Here is a 24,382-nt window from a genome sequence, read left to right as displayed (position 1 = left end):
AAAATGTGTGTCACCAACTCCAGCGCGGAGAGGTGCAAAACACCAAGAAACTATACAGGTAAGAAAGACTTTTATGATGGGGAGCACAGGAGAGGGTTTCGGAGGTGTGAACATTAGGGGCCTAATTTAGAGTTGGATGCAAGTCCATTTGTGTAGCATAAAATATGAATTTCACTACTGTGCATGTCCACAAAAAAGACTTACACTTGAGTCTGTATGCAGAGTCAGTCATCTCGTCACACTTAAAGAGACAATTCGTTGGAGGCAAAGGGAAAGCAAGAGTAGGCAAAGTACAATAATCCTGTGACCTGTACATTAGTGCAAAATGCATCTGGTGCTGTAAACCTTATGTAAATTATGAACTGATAATTATGACAATAAGCTGAGATGCATTGACTGATCATATTATTTAGAATGTGTCTTTATAGGTGCAATTTACACCTGCATTTTAGACAGAAATTACATCCAACTCTATATGAGACTTAAGATGTTTACAGGGAATTGACCAAAAAGCAAAACTAATAAATTATCAATTATATTATTCAACACTAAACAGTTCTATAGATTATTATTAAAAATATCATCCATAAAATTAGCCTTATTACCATAAATATTAAACAAAGTTAACTCTTTGCTAACAATTAGTCAACAAAGCTATTACTGAATTATACAAAGTGTGCAATCATTACTTGGGGACAATAGGTCTTTTGTAGTTATTTCTTAATCCCCTATTTGATTTAGTCATTCATTTTTGCTGTTTCTAACAGAAGTATATATTTTGTTTAATATGGATCTAAAAGGATAACCCTCAAACTTCAATTTGCTTTATCTGTGACATTTGTTTCTAGTTTATGCTAGGACTATGTCCTTATTTGGAATTAGGCCTGCAGTACCTCTTTTGTTACCAGAGGTGCTGCTGTTATACCTGGACAGTTTCTCCTTGCTTACGAAGAGTTAAGCCCTCATCATCTGATCAGGATTGTGATCATCTGTGGCTGGCCTTTTTAAGACTGACTTTTTTCAATAGACCAGTGCTGCTGCTGGTATATCTGCGAAACTCTTGTTTGGATCATAAATCCCTGGCATTTGACTAATTGGATGAAGTCTTTAATAAATTAAAGTTTAAATTAATTAATATTGGTTTACTGTGTAATTGTGATTAGTACGCTATGCCATACTGGGGATAACTACACAATCGCACAGGTAAACAGTACATACACTTACATTGACACCTACGTTTGTAAATAGATCACACTTAATAAAGTTCCACCTTCTTTTATTAATAAGAATTTAGAGATTATTTATTCAAAGATAAAACTACATTAAAGGTATTTATGGTTCAGGTTCTCAGACATATATGGTGTTTGGTCTCATATTAATCCAAATTTTACCAGCAGGAATCCAGTATCATCGGAGGAGCAATCACACTTAGCGATCACTAGTTATGAACAGTACGAGATTAATACTCAAAATCACTCTTTTAATGGGTCAGTTTAAACTAGTTTTTCGACAGGAAGACACTTATACAACAGTTGGGGTGATTTACCCCCACCTTTGAAAAAAGGGTCCACTGAACTTACCTATGACCAGCATTTTCTAAGAACATCATAAACCCAGAACCAATGAAGAACTTGCTCAGTGTTATCTGTGTATAATTGGGACATCATCACTTTTTTTTCAAACCAAACTATATAAACTGACCTCTGGTACCGGAACGGTCTCTTTGTCAACACATACTTCAGCATTGATGACTGTTTCAGGATCCAGGGTGGCTGTGTATCTTGCTATTAAATCTCTTTTGTGCATTGGATCCACACTGATCGCATTGGACAAACTTTATTGGTGACAATAGAAATGGACATTTCACAATCCTTCTTTGTTCCATCAACCTGCACTACTTTTTGTGACCTACAGTCAAGTCCATAAATGTTGGGACATCAACACAATTCTCATATTTTGGGCTTTATAGACCACCACAATGGATTTGAAATGAAACTAACAAGATGTGCTTTAACTGCAGACTTTCAGCTTTAATTTGAGGGTATTTAAATTCAAATCAGGTGAACGGTGTAGGAATTACAACGGTTTCTATATGTGCCTCACACTTTTTAAGGGACCAAAAGTAATGGGACAATCGACTCAAAACCTATTTCATGGACATGTGTGGGATATTCCCTCGCTATTTCATCATCAATTAAGCACGTAAAAGGTCTAGAGTTAATTCTAGGTGTGACATTTGCATTTGGAATCTGTTGCTGTCGACTCTCAATATGAGATCCAAAGAGCTGTCACTATCAGTGAAACAAGCCATCATTAGGCTGAAAAATCAAAACAAACCCTTCAGAGAGATAGCACAAACAGTAGGTGTTGCAAAATCAACTGTTTGGAACATTCTTAAAAAGAAAGAATGTACGTACGGGAGAGCTCAGCAACATCAAAAGACCCGAAAGACCATGGAAAACAACTGTGGTGAATTACAGAAGGATTTTTTCCCTGGTGAAGAAAAACCCCTTCACAACAGTTGACCAAATCAAGAACACTCTCCACGAGGTAGGTGTATATGTGTCAAAGTCAACAATCAAGAGAAGACTTCAGAATAGTGAATATAGAGGGTTCACCACAAGATGTAAACCATTTGTGAGCCACAAAAACAGGAAGACCAGATTAGAGTTTGCCAAACAACATCTAAAAAAGCCATGGAACAACATCCTATGGACAGATGAGACAAAGATCAACTTGTACCAGAGTGATGGGAAGAGAAGAGTATGGAGAAGAAAAGGAACTGCTCATGATCCAAAACATACCACCTCATCAGTGAAGCATGGCGGTGGTAGTGTCATGACGTGGATATGTATGGCTGACAATGGAACTGATTCCCTTGTATTTATTGATGATGTGACTCTGACAAAAGCAGCAGGATTGTCACTCACCGGACCGTGAGTGCCTCTTCCCGGACATTTAGGAACCGTGGCCGTCCTCCATCCTGAGGGTCTGCGCATGCGCAGCCCTTTCCTATACTTCAGTGTATGTCCCTTTAACTTAATTGGCAGATCAGGCAACACTCCCTTTATTAAGCACCTGTGGTCAACACCACGTTGCCTGATCTTGGAGTCTCATTCCCTATGAGTCTCTGAAGGTGTTCCTGTATTCCTCGTGTTTTCAGCGCTGCTGATTCCTGTGGTTTCCAAACCACTTCTACCTCTGTGGTTTCCAAACCACTTCTACTACTGTGGTTCCCATACCACTTCTACCATCAACTGTATCATCGTGACTGTTAGCTGATTCCTATCCGCTGCCTCCGTGCGCTACAGTCTTCCAAACCACTTCAACGCTATTACTTATCATTGTGACTGTTTGCTGATTCCTATCCGCTGCCTCCGTGCACTTCAGTCCTCTAATCCACATCATCGCTATTATATTTCACTGTGACTGTTTGCTGGTTCCTACCCGCTGCCTCTGTGCACTCCAACCGTTACTTTACATCCACTCACCTGTTCCTCATCAAGTCCGTGAGCTGATTCCTATCCGCTGCCTCCGTGCACTACAAGCCTTCAGCCGGCAACTCGCCTGTGTTCATTTTCGTGACTGTTAGCTGTTGTCTATCCGCTGCTTCCGTGCACTACAGCCTCCAGCCTACAACTCGCCTGTGTTCATCATCGGGATTGTTAAGTGATGTCTACCCGCTGCTTCCGTGCACTACAGCCTCCAGCCTACAACTCGCCTGTGTTCATCATCGTGACAAGTTAGCTGATTCCTATCCGCTGCTCCTGTGCACTGCAGTCTCTTCTCAGCTCTCCTGTGTTTCCTCGAGACTGCTGCTCTCATTGCCATTTGCTACGCTCCGTGATCAACAGCTCCTGGTCTACTCTGCTCTCCCGTGTTCCATCGCTACTGACAACTATTGGTTGCTACTGGTTACCTCCGTGTACCGCAGAGCCCTGCTGCTGCTGACCGCGCTATCATCCATCTACTGCTGATCCGCTCTCCACGCCTTCACGTGTCCCGCAGGTCTACCCTCCTGTCTGCATTGGATTTATATCTCATCTACTACTCCTCTGCTGGATCATCTCCACTCTCCTGGGCCCTGCGTGAGTCCAGTTCCACGTGTTATTGATTCCTGTGGATTCGTGTCCCTGTTGGTCTACTTATCTGTGCGCTGCACCTACTGACTGCTGCCTCAGGTATCCTGGGACTTCTCATCCAGCCGGCCTCCTGCCGCTCAGGTATCCCTGCACTCCTATCTGACTGCCTGCTTCTGAGCCACGGTATGCATACTTCTCATTGACTGTGCTGGTGTATTGCATATCTTGCTGGACTGTGTTGGTTCTCCTCTGGAGTCTGCTATCCGCTGAGTCTATTGCCATCATTGACTGTGTTAACTTGTGCTGGACTACTTCAAGAGACTTCCTATATTTGCAGACCTGTTCAGTCATTTATATATATATATTGTGCATGTTACTGTGGATCGTATATAAGGTGCCTGTGTATATCCTGTGTTGCAGTCTCTCCCCGTGCTCCTCCTCACATATATATTCAGTGGTACAACTTGCTGGTAGCAGACCACTGACCCCTGTTTCCAGTATCATCTGTTCCAGTATCCTCTCACTTAGCAGTGGTACAACTTGCTATCGCAGACCACTGACTCCCCGGATACCTCCACTTGGATTTCATTCCTTCACTCAGACAGCGGTACAACTTGCTATCCGCAGACCGCTGACTCTCATCACCTCCTCGTTTCTGTTGGACATTCCTCCTCACTATAGCAGTGGTACAACTTGCTATCGCAGACCACTGACTACCTTCACGTGTCCTTGTCCTACAGTTCCTCGTGTACTATTACCTCCATATTACCAGTGCTGCTAGTCATAGACTTTCCTGAGTATCTCATCATCTGCTGTTTCCTGTTCCTATTACCATCTACATTGCTCTGGTAAGCCTACCACCTGGTGATCCCTGGGTAAAGACTCCTAGTGCCCGTGACAGTAAGATCAGGCCATGACAGACCCAGATACGGAACCTACAGCCAAAGAGATGCTGCAGCATCTGGTCAGCCGTGTAGAGCAACAGGATGCCCGCCAACAGCTGTTACTTCAGTGTTATCAATCGTTAACCTCCCAAGGAACATCTGGACAGACAGTGACAGCTACTACTGAGGCTCCTATGCTTTCCTCCGTTTCCCCAGTGCCATCCCAGGTGTCTACAGCTTCTACGCTTCACCTGCCTACTCCGTCAAAGTACGATGGGGACCCCAAAACTTGTAGGGGTTTTCTTAACCAATGTTCAGTCCATTTTGAGCTCCAACCTCAAAATTTTTCTACCCATCGTTCCAGAGTGGCCTATCTTATCTCTTTGTTTTCTGGACAAGCCCTGGCTTGGGCCTCCCCTCTGTGGGAAAGAAATGACCCAATATTGCAAGATAGTGCCAAATTCATTGCTACATTTCGAAGTGTGTTCGATGAACCAGGTCGTGTGACCTCCGCTGCTTCCAGCATCCTCCGTCTGCGACAAGGATCTCATACAGTAGGACAGTACGTCATTCAATTTAGGATCTTAGCCTCTGAACTTCAGTGGAACACTGAAGCTCTAGTTGCCGCCTTCTGGCAGGGGCTCTCCGATAAAATTAAAGATGCACTGACTACCCAGGAGCTTCCTTCGTCACTTGAAGATCTGATCTCTCTTTGCCATCGTGTTGATATGAGATTTCGTGAAAGAGAGGCTGAGAAAACAACTGCTGCTAAAGCACCTCTTCGTTCTAACCCTCAATTTCGTCCAGTTTCACCCTCTGTGATTCCCATGGAGATAGGACGTTCCAAATTATCTTCAGAGGAGAGGAAACGAAGAGTAAAGAATAGACTCTGTATCTATTGTGCTGATTCCACTCATATGCTCAGCTCTTGCCCTAAGAGATCGGGAAATGCCAGGCCCTAACTAGTTCTGGAGAGGTGAAGTTAGGGTCCCTGGAGTCCTCTCCATCTTCCATGAAATCTAAAGTCTGCGCCTTTGACGTTACGATTTCCTGTGCTACCAAAACCTTTGAGTCACAGGCATTGATTGATTCCGGAGCAGCAGGAAATTTTATTTCCAAATCATTAGTAAATCAATGGTCTCTACCTGTGATTACCTTAAAAACACCCATTACTGTGACGGCTATAGATGGATCACGTCTCATCAACGGTCTCATCACTCAGAGTACGTCTCCAGTAACCCTTCAGATTGGTGCCCTGCATCATGAAGAAATATCGTTTTTAATCCTTCCTGTTACGACAAGTCCAATTGTCTTAGGCCTTCCATGGCTTCAGTGTCACTCTCCCCAGATTGACTGGCGCACCCCTCAAGTCACGTCTTGGGGGTCTGAATGTCACCATCGTTGCCTTTCCCAAGTCATTCCTCTCAAAGTACAGCAATCTTCCATCTCATCTACCTCACCGGGACTCCCTCCTCAATATGCTTCATTTACTGATGTTTTTGATAAAGCTCAGTCTGAACGTCTTCCTCCTCATCGTTCTTGGGATTGTCCGATCGACCTTCTACCTGGCAAGACTCCCCCCAGGGGCCGGGTCTATCCACTCTCGTTACCTGAAACTCAAGCTACATCTGAGTATATACAGGAGAACCTCCAGCGTGGGTTTATTCGACCTTCCACCTCTCCCGCTGGAGCTGGGTTCTTCTTCGTTAAAAAGAAGGATGGATCTTTACGCCCTTGCATAGATTTTCGTGGACTCAATGCCATTACTATCAAGAATCGGTACCCCATTCCGCTGATCACTGAGCTATTCGATCGCATCAAGGGAGCCCGTATCTTTACTAAGTTGGATCTTCGTGGTGCCTACAATTTAATCAGAATCCGTTCCGGTGACGAATGGAAGACAGCGTTTAACACCAGAGACGGGCATTACGAATATCTGGTAATGCCTTTCGGGCTGTGTAATGCCCCCGCTGTTTTTCAAGGTTTCATTAATGAGATCTTCCGGGACTTATTATATGTATGTGTCGTCGTCTACCTGGACGACATATTGATCTTTTCACAGGACCTGCCTTCTCACCACCAACATGTGGCAGAAGTCCTTTCCAGGCTACGGAAGAATTCATTGTTCTGTAAATTAGAAAAATGTTCATTCGAATTACCCCAGATTCCATTCTTGGGGTATATAGTTTCCGGAGTTGGCCTGAAGATGGATCCCGACAAGGTGAATGCTGTACTACATTGGCCCCAGCCAACTACTCTTCGTGCCATCCAGCGTTTTTTAGGTTTGCCAATTACTATAGACGCTTCATTCAAGACTTTTCTTCCATTGCATCTCCTATTGTGGCCTTGACTAGGAAGGGGGCTAATCCTAAGCAATGGTCACCTGAGGCTCTTCAAGCCTTTCAAATACTAAAAGAGTCCTTCGCTTCGGCTCCAATCCTTCGACAGCCTGATGTGACACTCCCCTTCTTCCTGGAAGTAGATGCCTCTAATGTGGGCTTAGGAGCTATTCTCTCCCAACGCTCGGAACAGCAAAAATTTCATCCTTGTGCCTTCTATTCTCGGGGTCTCCTGCCCGCAGAGAAGAATTATACTATCGGGGACAAGGAGTTACTGGCTATCAAAGCTGCATTAGAGGAATGGAGATACTTATTGGAAGGAGCTCGCCATCCGGTGACGATCTTTACAGATCATAAGAACTTGTCATATCTCCAGTCTGCCCAATGCTTGAACCCTCGTCAAGCAAGATGGTCTCTTTTCTTTTCCCGTTTTGAATTAATAATAACCTTCAAACCAGCTGCCAAGAACAAAAAAGCTGACGCTTTATCTAGAGCTTTTATGACGTCCTCTGATATAGAAGAGGTTTAAAACCATACCATCCTAGACCCCAAATGTATCTCACTGGCTGCTTCATCCACCAAAACGCTACCATTTGGGAAGACCCTCGTGCCTCCTACTCTAAGGAGGAAAATCCTTTCGTGGTTCCATGCCTCTCGTTTTTCTGGGCACGCCGGTGAACACAAGACCTTTGAGATTCTCTCTCGAAGTTACTGGTGGCCTTCAATGAGGAGAGACGTCAAAGAGTTCATTGCTTCCTGTGAGCTATGTTCCCAGTTTAAATCCTCCCGCAGAACTCCAGCAGGGTTGCTGCGACCACTACCCATTCCGTCCAAACCGTGGACCCATATTAGTATGGATTTCGTTACTGACTTACCACCTAGTAAGAATCATAACACTATTTGGGTGGTGGTGGACAGATTTTCGAAGATGGCTCATTTCATTCCTCTGGCGGGTTTGCCTTCCTCGTCCATTCTGGCTGAACATTTCATTAAAGAGATCTTCCGTATCCATGGATGTCCGTCTGAGATTGTGTCGGATAGAGGAGTACAATTCGTTTCCAGATTCTGGCGAGCCCTTTGTAAAACCTTGGGCATACGATTAGCACTCTCATCTTCTTACCATCCGCAATCCAACGGACAAACTGAACGTGTCAATCAAGATCTTGAGACTTTTATAAGGATGTTCTCATCAGCCAATCAAGACAACTGGGTAGAGTTGCTCCCTTGGGCTGAATTCGCCCATAACAACATGTATCACGAGTCATCATCCAAAACTCCATTTTTTGTGGTCTACGGTCACCATCCGTCTTTTCCGGAATTTCCTGCCCTCCCGCCCACCCAAGTTCCTGCGGTAAAGATTGCTTGTCAGACCTTTAAAAATATCTGGTCTCAGGTCAAAACCTGTTTAAAGAAGACATCTATCAAATATAAATCTTTCGCAGATAAGAAGAGGCGGGCTATTCCACCACTAAAAATTGGAGATCGTGTCTGGTTATCTACTAAAAACATTCGTTTGAAGGTTCCATCTATGAAATTCGCCCCTCGTTTTATTGGTCCATATAGGATCATTCAAGTAATCAATCCAGTATGTGTGAAACTTCTTCTTCCTAAGAATCTTCGGATTTCCAATGCCTTCCATGTGTCTTTACTCAAACCTCTTATCATCAACCGTTTCTCAACTCCTCCCTCGCTCCGCAGCCAGTTCAAGTTCATTAGGAGGAGGATTTCGAGATTACTGAGGTATTGGATGCAAAAATTTCGCGAGGAGTCCTCCGTTTCCTCGTTCATTGGAAGGGCTTTGGTCCTGAGGAGCGCTCTTGGATCAAAGCTGAAGATCTTAATGCTCCTGCCCTTTTGAAGAAGTTTTATTCCAAAAATCCGGACAAGCCCGGTTCCAGGCGTTCTGTGCCCACCTTTAAAAGGGGGGGTACTGTCACTCACCGGACCGTGAGTGCCTCTTCCCGGACATTTAGGAACCGTGGCCGTCCTCCATCCTGAGGGTCTGCGCATGCGCAGCCCTTTCCTATACTTCAGTGTATGTCCCTTTAACTTAATTGGCAGATCAGGCAACACTCCCTATATTAAGCACCTGTGGTCAACACCACGTTGCCTGATCTTGGAGTCTCATTCCCTATGAGTCTCTGAAGGTGTTCCTGTATTCCTCGTGTTTTCAGCGCTGCTGATTCCTGTGGTTTCCAAACCACTTCTACCTCTGTGGTTTCCAAACCACTTCTACTACTGTGGTTCCCATACCACTTCTACCATCAACTGTATCATCGTGACTGTTAGCTGATTCCTATCCGCTGCCTCCGTGCGCTACAGTCTTCCAAACCACTTCAACGCTATTACTTATCATTGTGACTGTTTGCTGATTCCTATCCGCTGCCTCCGTGCACTCCAACCGTTACTTTACATCCACTCACCTGTTCCTCATCAAGTCCGTGAGCTGATTCCTATCCGCTGCCTCCGTGCACTACAAGCCTTCAGCCGGCAACTCGCCTGTGTTCATTTTCGTGACTGTTAGCTGTTGTCTATCCGCTGCTTCCGTGCACTACAGCCTCCAGCCTACAACTCGCCTGTGTTCATCATCGGGATTGTTAGCTGATGTCTACCCGCTGCTTCCGTGCACTACAGCCTCCAGCCTACAACTCGCCTGTGTTCATCATCGTGACAAGTTAGCTGATTCCTATCCGCTGCTCCTGTGCACTGCAGTCTCTTCTCAGCTCTCCTGTGTTTCCTCGAGACTGCTGCTCTCATTGCCATTTGCTACGCTCCGTGATCAACAGCTCCTGGTCTACTCTGCTCTCCCGTGTTCCATCGCTACTGACAACTATTGGTTGCTACTGGTTACCTCCGTGTACCGCAGAGCCCTGCTGCTGCTGACCGCGCTATCATCCATCTACTGCTGATCCGCTCTCCACGCCTTCACGTGTCCCGCAGGTCTACCCTCCTGTCTGCATTGGATTTATATCTCATCTACTACTCCTCTGCTGGATCATCTCCACTCTCCTGGGCCCTGCGTGAGTCCAGTTCCACGTGTTATTGATTCCTGTGGATTCGTGTCCCTGTTGGTCTACTTATCTGTGCGCTGCACCTACTGACTGCTGCCTCAGGTATCCTGGGACTTCTCATCCAGCCGGCCTCCTGCCGCTCAGGTATCCCTGCACTCCTATCTGACTGCCTGCTTCTGAGCCACGGTATGCATACTTCTCATTGACTGTGCTGGTGTATTGCATATCTTGCTGGACTGTGTTGGTTCTCCTCTGGAGTCTGCTATCCGCTGAGTCTATTGCCATCATTGACTGTGTTAACTTGTGCTGGACTACTTCAAGAGACTTCCTATATTTGCAGACCTGTTCAGTCATTTATATATATATATTGTGCATGTTACTGTGGATCGTATATAAGGTGCCTGTGTATATCCTGTGTTGCAGTCTCTCCCCGTGCTCCTCCTCACATATATATTCAGTGGTACAACTTGCTGGTAGCAGACCACTGACCCCTGTTTCCAGTATCATCTGTTCCAGTATCCTCTCACTTAGCAGTGGTACAACTTGCTATCGCAGACCACTGACTCCCCGGATACCTCCACTTGGATTTCATTCCTTCACTCAGACAGCGGTACAACTTGCTATCCGCAGACCGCTGACTCTCATCACCTCCTCGTTTCTGTTGGACATTCCTCCTCACTATAGCAGTGGTACAACTTGCTATCGCAGACCACTGACTACCTTCACGTGTCCTTGTCCTACAGTTCCTCGTGTACTATTACCTCCATATTACCAGTGCTGCTAGTCATAGACTTTCCTGAGTATCTCATCATCTGCTGTTTCCTGTTCCGTGATCACCCAGCTACCAGAGTACCCTATTACCATCTACATTGCTCTGGTAAGCCTACCACCTGGTGATCCCTGGGTAAAGACTCCTAGTGCCCGTGACAAGGATGAATTCTGAAATGTTTCAGGCAATATTATCTGCTCATATTCAGTCAAATGCTTCAGAACTCATTGGATGACGCTTCACAGTGCAGATAGACAATGACCCTAAGCATACTGCAAAAGCAACCAAAGAGTTTTTTAAGGCTAACAAATGGAATGTTATGCAATGGCCAAGTCAATCAGCTGACCTGAAGCCGATTGAGCATGCATTTCACTTGATGAAGACAAAACTGAAGGGAAAATGCCCCATGAACAAGCAGGAACTGTAGATATTTGCAGTAAAGGCCTGGCAGAGCATCACCAGGGATGAAACCAAGCGCCTGGTGATGTCTATGCCTTCCAGACTTCAGGCTGTAATTGACTGCAAAGGATTTGCAACAAAGTATTAAAAAGTGAAAGTTTGATGTAGGATTGTTTAGTTTGTCCCATTACATTGGTCCCTTAAAAAGTGGGAAGCACATATAGAAACTGTTGTAATTCCTACACTGTTCATCTGATTTGGATGTAAACTCCCTCAAATTAAAGCTGAAAGTCTGTAGTTAAAGCACATCTTGTTTGTTTAATTTCAAATTCATTGTGATGATGTATAGAGCCCAAAATATGAGAATTGTGTCGATGTCCCAATATTTATGGACTTGACAGTAGACCCTGGCTACATTTGACCTTTCTACTATCAGGTCCCTGGCTTTGTTGTGAATCTCACAGCTTCTGACCCCTTACCTGGCCCTCCTTTTATCTGATTCCCCTGTGGATCATCCTACTGTGCCTGTTCTCCAGCTCATCTGCTTAGTCTGGTAACTAGCATTATCAAGCACTTTTGTTCCTGTCTGCAGATATATCTTACCAGCAATGCCTGTTGTACCGATGGACTTATGATAGCTGTATTACCATTAACTGCATTTGGTTATAACCTACATGACTGGTGTTTTAAATAAAGACATTCTGTTTGCATTCACAACTATTGTCCATGGTTTTCACAATCCGAAACATAGCCGTTCATATCTGTATTAATAGCTTTCTAAGTATCTGTTGGTATCAATGTTTGTTGTCCAGGATGTCCATGACTTTTGTGGTTTCATTAACTTTCTTGGGAGTATGTGGATAAGTCATATAGTAGTATTACTTTTTGTACTTCTTGGCAGCACGGTGGCTAAGTGGTTAGCACTTCTGCCTCACAGCGCTGGGGTCATGAGTTCAATTCCCGACCATGGCCTTATATGTGTGGAGTTTGTATGTTTTTCCCTGTGTTTGCGTGGGTTTCCTCCGGGTGCTCCGGTTTCCTCCCACACTCCAAAAACATACTAGTAGGTTAATTAAAACTGACCCTAGTCTCTCTCTCTCTCTCTCTCTGTATATTAGGGTATTTAGACTGTAAGCTCCAATGAGGCAGGGACTGATGTGAATGAGTTCTCTGTACAGCGCTGCGGAATCAGTGGCGCTATATAAATAAATGGTGATGATGATGATTATTGTATTGTTGAATCCATTGGTTACTGTGGTTAGTATTGCTACCTCACAGCTCAGGGGTCATGGGTCCATTCTGAGCAGGGCACTATCTTGTAGGGGTTTGTATGTTCTCCCTGTGATTTTCGACAGGTGCTTCATTGTCTTCCCACTGTATGTTAATTGGCCTCTGACAAAAGGACCCTAGCTTGTGTATGTATGTATGTATGTATGTATGTATGTATGTATGCATGTATGTGTGTGGTTGGGAATTAGACTGTATGCTCCAGTGTGTCAAGGACTGATATGCATGATTACAACTTAGCTGTATAGTACTGCATAATATGATTGGGGCTATATAAATAAATAAATTAATTAATAATATCAATATATTAAAATAATAGCTTTAATTTTATTGCCATTAACTATGGACAACAGAACACTTTACACCTTTTGCAACTTTGTTTTTAAATTGTTTACTGCAAAACAGCTGCTTTCATAGAAATATTTTAGACAGTTACATTTTCAACAAAAATGTATATTTCTGTTAGTTTTGGACATCATTTATTGTGACTAGCTGATAGTAAAACCTAGAGCGAAAGCACAGACAATACAATACAAACCTGCTTTAATTGCCGTCAACATGGCATTTTGATCTATTATACATTAATACTCAAGCTTGTCCCCATTTCAATTTTTCATGTTCTGCCACACAGCTACAATATGCAATATTTTGCATACTTGCAGTCCATGATAGCAATGTGCATGGTGGCAAAATTGAAAATGTCTTTTTAAAGTACTGCTTACTTAAGGATAATCCTTTTAATTGATTGCAAGATTTCCTTTTTTTATCCTAAAATTTTGTTCAATGGAGCACTACAATTCATCCTAAATATTTATATTAACCTGGTGTCATTAGATTGGGTTTTAATGACCCGGGGAGTTCAAAATTACATGTATCTTTTTACTTAGTTATGCAATGTTGCCAAACCTCTCAGTAGCTGGAGTTAAGACCTCTTCCTACCAGTTTTCAGGTCCCTCTCAGTCCGCCAGCGTCAGCGCAGAGAACTAGATGGGCACAAACTCCAAAAAGGTTATTATGATCCAACCACAATGTCGGTGTACACATTTCGTACCATTTTAGTATGTGATTTTTTTATTCTTTTGGGTAGATGTTGCAGACAAGATTTGTTAGACATATGATGTGAACCACAATTCGTGAAAATTGCCCCTGACAATATATTGGTGTAATAATAATAGTGTGTCGCAAAAATTACGTAAATTCATCCAAACCTTGGAGGTGTCACGGTCGTTTGTATTTCTTGATCCGATTTGGGACCCTTGGGTGTGGCTGATGCAGGAGTGAAAGAAAATCTGGAGGCCTTGATGAGCTTTCTGTTCATCTAGAGTGCCCTGAGTAGCACTTGTAGTATGGGAATCCGCAGTAATAACACTCTGGAACTGTTCGTGGGAACTCAATCCCAGAACCAGTAACCAAGCACACGGGACTGAAAATCACTATTAAAAACTCAGAATGTAAACACGTAGAATCTCAGATCTGAATGAGCTGGAACTGGAGACAGGAACCCAGAACTCAGAACCGTGACACTAAATGACGAATTCAGGAAAATGAGACAGCCACAGACCTGGAACCCCACACACAGAGGTAAGTACTCTTGAAAGAAAAAATATATAGATAGTGTCCCTCCTGCGCTCCTTAGGGATTGGGGAAGGGATTTTGGGATGCAGCCTATAAATTCTCTTGGGAATGCCTACCTAATCCCCACAAGTATATTACAAAGCAAATAAATCGGGATAAGGCGCAAATAGGACCAGTGGCGCACGCAGGGGGGGTTTCTGAGTCTCCAGAAACCCCCCCCTGCGCTAACTAAGTGACCGCTATAGCTGCACTGTCCTATACAGCAGCCGCGGCGCTGTCAAAGAAACGTCCGTGGCGGTGATGTAGCGTATACAGCACCGCCGCGGACGCTTCTTAGACAGCGCTGAAGAAACGGAGCTGCTGCGCATGCGCAGCAGCTCTTGCGGGGTATGGGGTTTTTTTTTGGGGGGGGGAAACCCCCCCCCCCCCCCCCCCCGACAATCCTCCGTTCGCCCCTGAGGACGGTAAATAAAATAACAGGTACCAAGTGCCAATATGCATATATGGCAAACAATGTGAATATTTAAAGCAGCTAATAGCTGAATTGTTCAAACAGAATGATAATGATAATAATAATAATAAACGGTAACTTGCAAGCTGCAAGTCCAAATGTTAAAGTCATTTTCACAGAAGCATCTCAATGGTGTTCATTTTGATCAGCAAGAGCCTCCTCCTGTATCTTTTCAAGTTTCTCACCGAATTATCCCATATAAAGAAGGGAGACAAGAAGAGACATTGGTGCCCCGATAGTGTGATACTTTACAAAATATTTAATAAACAAAGGATATAATGAACTTACATTTGGTAAGTGTTTACATGCACATCAAGGTTTCTTTAAATTCGAATAGATGTCCTCCGCTCGTGGTCAGTATCGCGGCTCAGCTCCGTGCAATGGATCTCTCACTTCCGGGTTTGTTTGCCCTGGTAACAGATCTCAGCTCTCATTGGTTCCCTATGCGTTTCGTCGTTATGACTTTGTCAGGGGATAACCAATGAGGGCTGAGTAATGCCTTTTATAGAGTCTATCTATCCAAATCACCAGCAGCTACTAATGAGATTGTAAACATTTTTAAAATTATGCCGTTGAAATACATAAGCACTAGATACCTAATCAGGAGCCCTATACAAAATATAAATCATGTCTTCTGGTTACAATAGTGTTTCGGGGGACATGTATACCATAACAACTCTACTATACATATAAAATTGAATAAATAAATGAAAGAAGCTCATGAGTTTGTGCACATATCAATATAAAAATAATGATAACATGTCAATATGAAATGGTTGCATAGAGTATAAAAAGTTTGTTATACACAATGTAAAACTATTTTTTACATTGTATTGTATTAGCAGTTATAAAAGATTTTCTCAATCCATTGGGATTAAGATTTCTGCGAATAAAGCTAATTCGTAAACATTGGAGAAGAGGAGATTTCAATAAATTACTAAATCAAGAAGAAGCAAAAGGGATATTCACCCTGGGTACTCTAGCACCGATAGGGTTGAATTTAGATTTTAGACTAAAATCCTTTTTATAAACTACCATGGCCAAATTGAGAAAATCTTTTCTTTTTTTGCTTTTTAAAGCACTCTTGATGAATGAAAAATATTTGTAGGAAGATGAGCAGTCTGGAAGTGCAGAGTAATTGCCAGGTAATGAACTCCAGGTAATGCACAATACTTGTAGAAAGATATACACTCTGGAAATGCAGGTATTTCTAGAAAGATATGCACTCGAAAACTGCAGAATATTTGCAAAGTGATAATTAGTTGGTAATGCAGGATATTTACAGACAGATGATCACTTTGGAAATGCAGGGTAATCAGGAACAACTGGAACCTGGAACCAAGAACCATCCTCAGGGGAGACGTGTGTTTTTCTGTCAATGTACAGATATCAGCAGCATGTTTAAATAAGGTGTTCCAAATAGCTATTGGTTGCATGTGGTCACAGCTGCTGAATCTGGTTGGTCTTGAATGATCACCTGACTGCATCCAAGATGGCCACGTCCATCCAGCAGAACAAACAGTATGTGTTTGTTTACAAGCAAGATGTGATGGACAGGAATGCTGCAGGTGACCAAGAGAGACCCAGGTAGCTGTGATATGACAGCGGCTGACATGGTATGTGCGGCTAAGATCCAGATGTGTGACACTTGGGTCTTGCTCTCCTAAATGAACACTTGAGCATTCGCAAAGATGCATTTCATTTACCAAGAGAAATGCGCAAATTAATTAGAAAAAGTACCAGGAGGTCAAAAAAGATGTCAAGTGTGTCCAGCTAAAAAAGATCGTAAGACCACTGATACATGCCAAGTGTGTTACAAATTTATATGCCTGGAACTCCTGATTTCATATTGCAGCGATTGTAGTGATAAGCTGGATGAAACTGATTAGATGCAAGACTGATTATGTTTTTGTAATGCTTTAATTTTCAAAGATCTCAGATATTAGCAGTAACACAGAAGTTGTCAACTTTGTTGATTTTTTTTTTTTGAAGACTACGTAGAAATAAAAAAAAATTCCTTATATTATCTGTATTACTTCTTTATCAAAATAACTCATTCAATAGTTTATTATTCCACATATAATAATAATCTTCTAAAATCATCCTTAAAAAGTCAAAATCATAATGAGCTACCTCAATGTCCGTGTAACAGCTTTCCACAACAATGCCGGTGGGTTAACACTTTTAGGGGTATATTTGCTAAACTGTGGGTTTGAAAAAGTGGAGATGTGGGAGCGTGGTCTGACAGCCATACTGGTCAGATGGGTTATTTTTCAGCTCTCCACTTATTGCTCATAAATCGCCATCTATCAGCGCTATTTTTTCCTTACAAAGGCCTCTGTTGTTAACCTACTTTGGGGTGACTCCCCCCCTAAAACCTGGGAGCATAAATTGTCCTCCTGGCTGCCTTGTGCCATCCAGACTGTACTTGGGCCTACTAGTGTGGGATGTGCGGTCTGGCATGGCCCATGCCTTCCCATATTGCTGGAGCCTGAAATGGCCGTGACCACACTCCCTCATTGAATCCTATTGACCACACAAGACACCCAGAACTCTTATGCACTCGGACTATGTCCCCTGACCACTTGGATCTGCTAACAGGCGTATACAGAATCGGAGGCGAGTCTACCCGGATGAGCTGCAGACCTACAGGCACTCCTAAAACATCTACTTGTCCTCCGTGGTCCACGGTCCCGCTGCACGACCCCATTGTCAGTTTACCTGAATCACCCTAAGAGCGCACCATCCCCCGCTGGAGAGAACGGAAGTTCTCAGTCCGCTGCTGTGCCCGTTCATTGCCGTCTCTTCAAACTAGCTTCCCTCACCCTCTGAGGACACTCCACCGCAGACTTCGGTCAGTGCTTCCATATGGAAATCACCAGAGGTGAGTCTGATCCATCTGATAGTGTTATATATTAGTATTCAAGCAGCCCACATTCCACCAGTAAATATCAGATAGCTGGCAGAGGAGGACACACACAGAGTCACCACATCAGGTGCCTGCTATAGGTCAGGGTAATCACAATTCCCCTACCACACAACTTGCTGTAAAGTATCTGTAAACTTTGCAACACTGCCCAACTAATTGAAATTTACCATTCAACTACAATACAACATTGTGAAGCTTAGAGGCATTCCAGCCTGTATTAATACATAATCTTTAGAGACACAGGTAATACACAAACTGCATCAAATTAAAAAAAATAAAAAAGCAGCATCTGTAACAACGCTCCCTGGAGAAATCTTGTGGCAGTGTTTGATAGCTGCAATACAGATAAATCCTTGTCATCTCTTCACAATCAGTCAACATTTTGCACTTTTGTTGGTCTTGCACAGAAAATATATTATCATTGCAAAGTAAACAGCTTCTAAAGGACCACCTTACTCCAGCAATCTCTTCCTACATCAGCTATTTCACCGGCTTCAGCCTGCTTTGAATCTAATCCTCATGTGGAGAGGTCTCATGTCAACCTAATGTGACACCGGGCGAACCCTGCCTAGTTAGAGCAATGTTTAACCGCAAGCCTACTTACAATTCCCCCTACTAATTATTATATTCATATACCTATCACGATGCATAAAACCTCACACCAGAAGAAAGTAGTTACTGCTGAGATTACTCAACACTTCCCTCCCCCTCATCCCCACGGGAAGCCCGAGACGAGGACTCAGACATGGAGGAAGTTCCAGCAACCAAACGAGATATATCAGATATTCATAATCTTCTACAGTAAGGGAGCTGAGGAAAGACAAAGCGGACCTTGACCAACAAGCAATCGCTCTTGAGAGCGAAGAATCACAATCTCAATCCTTCCAAACAAAGACTAGCAGGGATCTTGAGTACCTCAGCAGAGATCTAGACTTTTTAAAGTACAAGGATGAAGATCTCAAAAACCGTAAGCGGAGAAACAATCTCCGCATCCGTAATGTCCCAGAAACAGTGGAGCCATTTAACCATATCTTGTACGTCATTTCACTAACTTGGTCCCCGCTTTGTCAGAGTCTCAGATAACCTTTGAGCAGGCTCACAGAGTTCTTCGGCCTAAGCCCAAAGACTCGGACCCCCCGAGAGACATTATCCTGAAGTTTTTATCTTACAGGATTGAAGATCAAATTATTCTGGCCTCAAGGAACTCCAACTGTACCCACGTTGAAGGCTCAAAGATACAGGTTTTCCAAGATGTCTCTAGTCACTGTAGCTAAAAGACAAAACCTTCGGGAAATTACGCTTGTTCGAAGTGATCACGGATATAAGTATCATTGGGGATTCCCTTTTTGGCTTGTTGTGGAAATCAACGGCAGGCAACACTCCATTTATACTCTTGAAGATGGGAGGAATCTCATAAGAAGGTTGAACTTAAACTCACTTTCTGACCCGGCTCATCCAAAAGCATCATATGAAACTCCTCCTACTTGAAAATGGTCGTATTTTGAATTATATATTATTATATATTATTATATATATATATTATTATTATATTTCTTATGCTACATAAATGTTGATGTTTTATCTAATACTTTTACATATTCACATTCACCAGTTTGTTAGGTTTTTCCTACATGTTAGTGCTCTTGATTGGGGCATTTCAGTTGATCTTCAAATGTGAGCTTGGATACCTCAATCTAGTTGTTGATTGTCCCTAACACCAGGCCATTTGAGTCTAGATATTCCCATACTTAGGTCACATTCTTCTGTACTAAATCATGCCCTTCAAATTCTTATCTTTAAACACCAAGGGCTTGAACACCCCACAGAAACATTCCCTTCTGCACACATATGTTTCAAAACACAAGGCATGTATTATGTTTTCTTGCAAGAGACCCACTTGAAAAAAGACGGCCATCCCTCACTATCCTCCAAACGTTTTCCTCGGTCTACTATGCTAACCATGCCTCCAAACAAAATGGTGTTGCCATAATGGTGCACAACACGGCCCCTCTAATGATTTCCAAGGTCATAGGTGATCCTGAGGGACGCACTGTCAACCTCCTAGGCGAAACTGGCCCCATGACATCACAATAGCAAATGTTTACGCTCCTAACACAGACCACTCGTTTTTTACAAACTTTTTTTCACGCCCTCTCCATTAACCACTCTGACAAAGTTTATAGTCGGTGTTGACTTCAACACAATTCTTTCACCCACGCTGGATCGATCAGGGCTACCCACCCCAGGTGCCCGCTCTCAAAATCACTTAACCAGCATGTGGCTGAGGCAAGTCTGTTTGACTCTTGGTGAATGTTGTATCCCTTGGCCAAAAACTACTCTTTTATTCCCATCCCCATGATTTCTATTCTAGGATCGACATGTTCCTGTGCTGTGCTAACCTCGTTCCCTCTCTGATCTCTGATTCTGTTATTGCCAACCACTGATCAGACCACTCGGCCATTGAATTGCTTTTAGACCTAAATGTCTCCCCTACAGGTAGATCCTCTTGGCGTATAAGCGAAACAATGCACAAGATCCCCCAGTTCAAAGAACTGATCACACATTAAATCAAAGCTTATTTTGAACTTAATTCTTCACCCAAAATCCAATATTCCACAATTTGGGAGGCACATAAAGCAGTAGCGAGAAGAGAAATCATTAAGTCGAGCAAATTGACTCCCTCTCGTCCCAAATCCAGAGGTTGGAACAGATTCACAAGCGCACTCTTTCCAAAAAGGTCTTTGGACAGCTGTCCAAGCTTAGGGGAGAATTACATAACTTACAGGGAGAAAAGACAGCAGAAGCCCTCTGTTGGTTGGAACAAAGGTTCTATGTGAAGAGTAACAAATCCGACACTCTATTGGCAAACAAATTAAAATCCAAAAGGGCCATGCAATCCATCCCAGCTATTCGATCTTAAGTGGGTTCTATGATTTACAGCTCTAGAGGTATTAAACAAAAGTTTTGTGACTTCTATGACAAGTTATACAATCCCTCCCCATTTGGGAATGCTCACTCACATGAAGCCGATACCAAGGCCTGCCTAACCTTGTGCAACCTTCCTAAACTGAGTCAGGCTGAGGCTTTGGCATTATGTGATGACGTTTTGGGAGAGAAGTTTGTCCTTAGCTCCCAAAAACCCTCCAAAACCCCTGGTCCTGATGGTTAAACAATGAGTTACTATAAAACTTTTGCTCCCATCCTCCTCCCGAAGCTGGTTCAGCTTTTCAACTGCCTACTCAAAAGCGAAACTTTCCACACGGACACTACTTCCTCAAGAATTATTGTTATTCCAATACCCGGCAAAGACCACACATTGTGTTTTAATTATAGACCAATCTCACTATTTAATACAGACCTTAAGATATTCGCAAAAGTCCTTGCCAATAGACTCAACAGGGTCCTGCCGGTTTGATCCTCCCCGATCAGGTGGAATTTATTCCAAGCAGACAAGCGTCTGGCAACACACGCAGCGTTATTAATATTATACACAAAATCAATACCCAAAAAGCCCCTACAGTGCTTTTGGCGCTGAATGCCGAGAAAGTATTCAATAGAATCTCATGGCCCTTTATGTTTTCAACCCTTGCAACTTTTGGCACAGTTTCTTACAGCTATTAAACTGCTGTGCACTAACCCCACCTACAGGGTTGTGACGACTGGCGAGTCTCAAACCCTCTCCACCTTCAAAATGGCACCCGACAGGGCTGCCCTATATCACCTTTGCTGTTCGTACTGTGTATTGAACCAAAAGCAACGACCATTAGGAACAACATTAATATCTTGGGAATCCAGCTAGGATCTACACAATATAAAATAACACTGTTTACAGAAGATGCACTTTTGACCCTGTCCAACTCCTGGATATCTCTTCCCAACATTCTCTCTGAACTAACCTCCTATGTACATTTGTCTGTATGTAAGATTAATGACACCAAGTCCAAGGCCATGGCGTTCTTTTTTTCAGCCAAACGCAGGGCATACCTTGAGGATTCGTTAAAATTTCAATGGTGCCCCCAGGTAATAAGATCCCTAGGTTCTCCTTTAATTGCCAGCATTGGTCGAGACCTAACCAAATGGCAGCCCCTATATTTTTCTTGGACTGGGCTGATAAATACAGTAAAGATGAACATTCTACCATGGCTGCTATATTTGTTCAGACTTTACCAATCCGGGTTCCCCTTCAGCTTTGGCGGCACTACAGACAGCATGTAGAAAATTTATAAGGACAGACAAGAGGCGCAGACTCAAGGATGCCACCCTGGCAAAGACAGCCGACGAAGAAGGATTTGGTCTACCTCTTCTGATTACTACGCCACCCAGTTGCACCACGTGATCTCTTGGCATACTAATCCAGGCTTAATAAAATGGGTGGACATTGAGAACGCCATTGAGAAAGCCCCGTTGCATTATCTTCCATGGTTGTGTAGGAGACACAGGCCTGCCTCAGCATATGAATGCCCCATGATCCGATTCACAATCTTAAAATGGGACTTTGTGAATAAGCTCTTCAAATTGGCCCCATATCTCTCTCCACGAAAGCCCAGTTCCCTCCACTCAGTTCCCTCCAGGCAATGTAGAATCCATGATTGCACTTTGGAAGTCCAGAAAAATAGACAGGTTTCAGCAAATAATGGGTGAATTTGTCCCCCCCACCCACATTCGCTGAGCTAATAGAAAAACATAGCCTCCCAACATCTTTGCACTTCTCATACCAACAAATTTGCAGTTTTATCTACTCACAAATACACACTAAAAAATGTAGAAAATGAATGCAGTGGGTTGCAGGGGGAACATATCAATGTTATAGCGCTTCCTTCTCAAACTAGACATAGCCACATGAGGAGGAATGGGAAAGGGACGACGGCTAGTTTTGGATGACGAGGGATGGTCGGCAATTCAAAAATGAGTAGCTAAGGTATCCATTAATGCGAGTATTAGAGCAGCAGCCTATAAAGTATACATGGACCCATCCAAGCTCCACCACATCTTCCCAACTACATCACAGAGGTGTTGGCGAGGATGTGGTGGCAAGGTACTCACCTGCACATTTAGTGAGAGTGTCCCATTATTCAACCACCCTGGGATATTTCACTGAGCTTTCTGCATCAACTCACAGCTGTTCACTTTCCCAGGAATCCCGCAGCATTTTTACTCAATAAACCTGTTCCCTACATGAGTCAACGGACCGTCTGGCACTTCAAGTTAGTCAAGCCTGCAAATTAATAATAGCCCGAGCATGGAATAAACATCTTCCCCTTACCAAACCTGAATTGATCAACAGGCTTTGGCACATTTCATCCATGAAGTATATCACAGCCCTCCTTAACGACTTACTCCCTAAATTTCATGAGACATGGACCCCATGGAACAGCCAACATGGCTCCCCTGTCCCTGAGTAATAGGAAACTCCACCCCTTCTTCCCCCACTCCCCCTCCAACTTCTATTCCTTTTCCTCTCCTACAAAAAAACAAATTTTTTCCCAACCTTTTGTCTTTCTTCTTTATTGTTCTGACTTCCCTTAGAGCATCATTAAAAAAATCCACTTTGTTACATTTCACTCACTTTATAAGTTACATTGTGGAACTGTTATTTCTGTAATACTTTACAAAATTTTTCTTTTTTCTGTACGTTGATTATGCTCTGCAATGCTGTTTTTTCTCTGTACAAAGTATAAAAGTAAAGAGATTCAGAAAAAGGAAAAAGTGGAGATGTTGCTTATAGCAACCAATCAGATTCTAGCTGTCATTTTGTTGAATGTACTAAATAAATGATAAATAGAATCTGATTGGTTGCTATAGGCAACTTCTCCACTTTTTCAAACCAGCAATTTAGTAAATATACCCCTTAGAGTGCATAACTTTGTATTTCTCTAATAAATCTTCTGTTTTGTGGAGTAGGGCTTTCAATCTGTTTACATCTTCTAGAAAACATGTTGGTCAGAATTTATAGTCGTATACAGTTTATTTACTGGTATTTTCCTCCTTTGTGAAAATAGACAAAATCCAGCTTTCTCAATCTACTATTAATTTTCCTAACATGTAGTAATCCAATATTATAAATTTTATTTTTGCTTTTGTTTATGTACTTGAAAAATTCCTGGGATTAGACTTGGTATCATTTGTAGTCCGTTTTTCAGCTTCAATCTTTGCCAACCTGATTTAGTTTGCTTCTTTCCTAATATTTCCAAAATTTCAGTGTTATTTTAGCTCCTATAAAAATATTTGATTAAAGCTTAAGTCAAAGTGATGATTTTTCAAGATATTGATCAAAAATATGAAAATATGGAATGGAAGCCCAATCTGCAGTTCAGATGACAATGAAACTCAGGGGTTGCTATCATTCCCCTCCATCAAATCATGAGAAAAAGTTTTTTGCTTTTTTTTTCCATTTACATATTTGCTGACCTTTAGGATAATAGGGTCCAAGCAGAGGTAAGAACAAAATATATCTGAAATTACAAGTAAATGTCAGTGAAAAATTGTAAATGTTTGAAGATAAGCATGAGACAGTAGTACTTCTATATAATAGTCATGCAGAGAGGGATGATGATAATGCACATTTACTCATATCTCAGGCTCAAAGATGATGAGAT

This window comes from Mixophyes fleayi, chromosome 11 (genome assembly GCF_038048845.1).
Source record: "Mixophyes fleayi isolate aMixFle1 chromosome 11, aMixFle1.hap1, whole genome shotgun sequence".
NCBI lineage: Eukaryota > Metazoa > Chordata > Amphibia > Anura > Limnodynastidae > Mixophyes > Mixophyes fleayi.
This window is presented reverse-complemented; position numbering follows the sequence as displayed.